The sequence below is a fragment of the Antechinus flavipes genome, chromosome 1, assembly GCF_016432865.1.
Source record: "Antechinus flavipes isolate AdamAnt ecotype Samford, QLD, Australia chromosome 1, AdamAnt_v2, whole genome shotgun sequence".
Taxonomy (NCBI): domain Eukaryota; kingdom Metazoa; phylum Chordata; class Mammalia; order Dasyuromorphia; family Dasyuridae; genus Antechinus; species Antechinus flavipes.
This window is the reverse complement of record NC_067398.1, coordinates 715,227,432-715,232,288: the sequence shown is the minus strand read 5'-3', so window position 1 is coordinate 715,232,288 and position 4,857 is coordinate 715,227,432.

Sequence of the window (4,857 nt, the reverse complement as noted above, 5' to 3'; positions counted from 1 at the left end):
ACCCTCCTTGTAATAAAGGAAAACAGATCAGCATAATAGTAATGTCATCTGACACATTCTGCATGCACATATCCTCTCACCCCCATCCATTGACAGGAGGGAAATGTTTCAGTATTTGTTCATCAGACCTGAGAATGGACTAACTCCGGCTGCCATTTTGTGCTGGGTTTGTTTACATTGCGTAATCGTGATTTATTTCAATCTCCTGGCCCTGTTTACTTCACTCGACGTCATCAGTCTTGACTGGCTTAATCTGAATTAATCACATCTGTCATCTCTTCTGGCACAATAATGTTCATTAGGTACAATTGGTTCAGTTGTTTCCTGCATCATTACTTTCCCTCACTCTCTGCTCATTTAGAGGCAGCATGGGGTAGTGAAGGGAGAGCTGATCTTTGGATGAACTGGGTTCATGTCCTGTCTCTGACACCCACTGGCTGTGTGACCCTGGGCAGATAATTTCCTTTCTCAATGATATTGCTAACTCTCCAAGATTTCTGAGGTGAAGTTGCAGAAGACTGGCTGCACTGCTCTGTAATAAAGCATAATTTCTATGCCTTCTCCCTATACTGGTGAATCCCAGGTCTGGACCAAAATAAACTCAGTTATTGATGGACACCTACTATGTCTCTGGATTTTTGGCTACTGCAAAAAGTGCTGTCACGCATAGTTTCAAATCTTTCAGGACTTTCTCTGTCTTGGACCTCCTCAGCACTAGGATTGCTAGATCAAAGTCTATGAGCACTTGAATGACTTTTTCCTCCCACATAATGCCAAATGATTTCCAATAACAGGAACTGACCAGCGTGCAGGTTTACCAACAATGTATCAGTGTCTCTCCTTTGCTTAAACAATTGCAAGAACCAACTAGGGGGTGCCTCTCTGATAAAAAGTCGAAGAGTTCTGCATTTTTTCTGGTACAGAAACTGTCAGATTTATCTTCTGTAATTTCATGACTTCCTGTTCTATGGAAAGATGACAGACAGATAAATAGATGCTAGATACATAATTTGATATATTTCCTTTTCCCTAATCACATATTAAAATGATGTTTTTGACATTTGGAATTTTTTTAAGTTTTGAATTCCAAAGTCTGTTCTTTCCTTCCCCTTCCCCAAGGCAGTAGACAATCAGATATAGGTTATACATGTGCTGTCATGTAAAACATTTCCATATTAGTCATTTTGTACAAGAAGACTCAAATAAAAGAAAAAAGAATGAAGTAGAGAAAGTGAAAATCGCACACTTCAGGCTGTAGTCAAATAATATCAGTTCTTTCACTGGAGGAGGAGAAGATGCTTCATTAGTTTTGGGGGATTATCTTGGATAACTGTTTTGCTGAGAATAGCTAATCATTCACAGTTCTTTTTTGTGTAATATCGCAGTTATGTGTACAGTGTTCTCCTGGTTCTGTTTACTTCACTTTGCATCAGTTCACGTAAGTCTTTCCAGGTTTTTCTGAAAGCATCCTGCTGGTCATTTCTTACAGCACAATAACATCCCATCACAATCACGTATCACAGCTCGTCCAGCCATTCCTCAATTGATGGGCATCCCTTTGATTTTCAATGAGAGGATCCATGGCCCTTTGATGCCATTGGAAGATCAGAATGATGCTTGAGTTTCTGCTGCTCTCTCTAAAGTTTCCAACGATCTCTGAAAAGACGACTCCACTGGATTTTTTTTTCATCCCTTACCCTCCTTGATCTCTTTACTGCACATGATACTGCAGTCAGCCCACCTTTTCACTTCTCAAAACAGCTCTTTCTCTTCTTCCTCTCCCTATGTGAGTGTTCCTCAGTCTCCATTCTTTGTTAGATCATGCCTTCTGACTGGATGTTCTCTAAATAAATGACCCTCTGTAAACCTTCTATTGGTAAAATCTGGGTAATGGGCAAGATAGGGATAGAAAGGGAAGTAGAAGAGCTTGCCACTCTGGCTTCATCCTCTAGTGCCTATTGGAGTTTAATCCTTCCCATCTCTATGTCCTTTCCTATGCTTTATTCAAAGCTTTATATTTATTTTGTATTTATTCTTCATTTTTGCAATGAGGATTCACACAGGGTCAAAGTATTTCTTATAGCATCTCTCTATGTGGAGGAGAGCTGAGCACACAATAGGCACTTAATAAGTGCTCATTGATTGATACATCCATAGAATGAACTCATGATATCTAATCTGGAGAAGAAAAGACTGGAGCTGGTGGTGAAGGAGTGAGATATAATATCTGTCTTTCAGTATCTGAAAGGTTAGCACACAGAAAAGATGTTGGGTTTGTTCTGCTTGGCCTAGAACCAGGAACAATGAGTGGAAATTACAACAACAACAACAAAAAAAAAAGGTAGATTTCAGCCCTTGTGAGTATAATAGTAGTTGTAGTGTTTGGGAGAGAAATTGTGAAGTGTTAAATTGTCCAAACAGTTCCCATTGCCATGGGATGGGTCAGTAGTGCAGCGGATAGAATGCTGGGTCTAGAATCAGGAAGATCTCAAACACTTATTAGCTGTGTGACCCTGAACAATCACTTAACTCTGCCTCAGTTTTCTCATCTGTAAAATGAGCTGGAGAAGGAAATGACAAACCACTCCAATATCTCTGCCAAGAAAGCCCCAAATGGGATCATGAAGAGTTGGACATGACTGGAGCAAAACAAGGACAAAATTCATCATCTCCTCCCACTCCCTTTCTCTCTGGAGATTTCATCAGCCACAAACGATTGCAGCAATTAGTTCATTTTTTTTAGCTTAGTAGCACATAATGGCCTGTTCACTCTCACATCCAGATGGTCCCTTCCTCTGATGTTTTATGAAGTTTGTATAATAAGCAGAAGAGTCAATGGCTCAATGCAATAGCTCAGAGCCCCCAATTCAATAAATTTCTACCTAATGTAAAGTTATGTTTGTCTCTAGATAACCTTGTTATGGCTGAGGCAAAAATCAGGATACAGAAAATATTTAGATAGGGGAAGCAAGAAGTATATTTGAAAGTCTGTTACTGTAATGGCAAAGGAGGGGAAGTTGGGGAAAAAAGCAGACCTTTTGTTTTTGAACTTCTCTTAGTCCTTGAATCACTTTCAGGGTTGTGATGGGAATGCTTGTTCCTCTGAACCATATATCCCAGGATGCCAGTTGGTTCTCAAACCCATACTGTTTTCAGAAAAAAATTCCTAATAAATATTTTTCTCTTTCTTTCTTTCTTTACTTTTCTCTCTTTCTCTCTCTCTCCCTCCCTTCCTTCCTTTTCTTTCTTTCTTTCTTTCTTTCTTTCTTTCTTTCTTTCTTTCTTTCTTTCTTTCTTTCTTTCTTTCTTTCTTTCTTTCTTCTTCCTTCCTTCCTTCCTTCCTTTCTTCCTTTTCTTTCTTTCGCTCTTTCTTTTGCTCTTTCTTTCTTTCTTTCTCTCTCCCTTCCTTCCTTTTCTTTCTTTCTTTCTTTTGCTCTTTCTTTCTTTCTCTCTCTCTCCTTCCTTCCTTTTCTTTCTTTCTTTCTCTCTCTCTTTTCCTTCCTTTTCTTTCTTTCTTTCTCTCTCTCCTTTTCTTCCTTTTCTTTCTTTCTTTCTTTCTTTCCTGAGGCAATTGGGGTTAAATGACCTACTTGGGGTCACACAGCCAGGAAGTCTTAAGTATCTGAAACCAGATTTGAATTCAGATCCTCCTGACTTCAGGGCTGGTATTCTGTCCACTGAGCCACTTAGCTGCCCTCAAATTCCTAATAATTAGAATAGTTTGGAAATGGAATAGTAGTCCTGTGGAAGTAAGAAGTAGAAGGTTTTCTCCACCCCACCCCCAACTTGGGAGTATTTAAGCAAGGTCTGTATGATTCGAGCATATTATTGTGCATTCTGTTAAGTATATTATAGATGAAATTATTTTAGGTATGGTTTGGACTAAATGGTCTTTGAGTCCCTTCAAACTCTGACCTTCTATGTTAGCAGTCTATTTCTAAAATTCCTTTTATCTCTGACTTTCTCTATTCTAAGGTCCCCTTTCCCTCTGACATTTCCTATTCTAAGGCCCCTCCCAGTTCTGTTACTCTCTGTTCTAGAGTTCCATCTAGCTCTGACTTCTATAATTCTGTGGCTTTGGTATTGTGGAAAGGGGCAGAATTTCCCATCGGCCCAGCCCAATCACTTTCTGCTGGGTCTTCTCAGGCGTATGCATTTGCCTTCTCTGCACGGTGAACACTCTGAAGTTTTTTCCCCACCCCTTTCCCTCAGCCAGAATATTCTACTTTTCCTTTGTGCTTCTTGGACAGTGAGCGTAATAGAGTTCTAGCAAGTCCATCATATCATGTGACCGCTACACCAGCTGTGTGAGGAAGGCGGGCATTGGGCTGTGCCATCATTTCTCTTGTGTAGTCTTCTAAGAAAAACTCTGCTCGGTTTGGAGCACTCCGAACTTCAGCATTCACTTAGCCCTCCCCTGCCCCCAACTGATAGAGTTATTTTGAAAATCCAGCTGGAGGACACCTTAATTCAAAGCAAAAGACATTTAATCCAATAGCTTAGCAGATAAAGTGGTATGAAAAGGTCACTCTGTAAACACATTGGACTCTATTATTCCGGTGTCTACTCCCCTGATCGTAAGGAGGGACCCACAGAAAACCTTCATGGTGGTCACAGAGAGGAAACACATCTTGCACAGGAAAGGTCCTGAAATTTCAGGAGCCCATGTGGCCAGGGAATATACATGGAAGGCCCACGTTATCAAATGTCCTTAGATGATGTCATTACATTGCTCCGATAGGTGCCATCTCTTTAGGCTGTCCTGTCTCTGGATTTGACATCATGTGATACATATGCTATATTTTTATACATTTACATATTATCTGCCTCATTAAAATGTGAGCTCCTTGTGAGCAG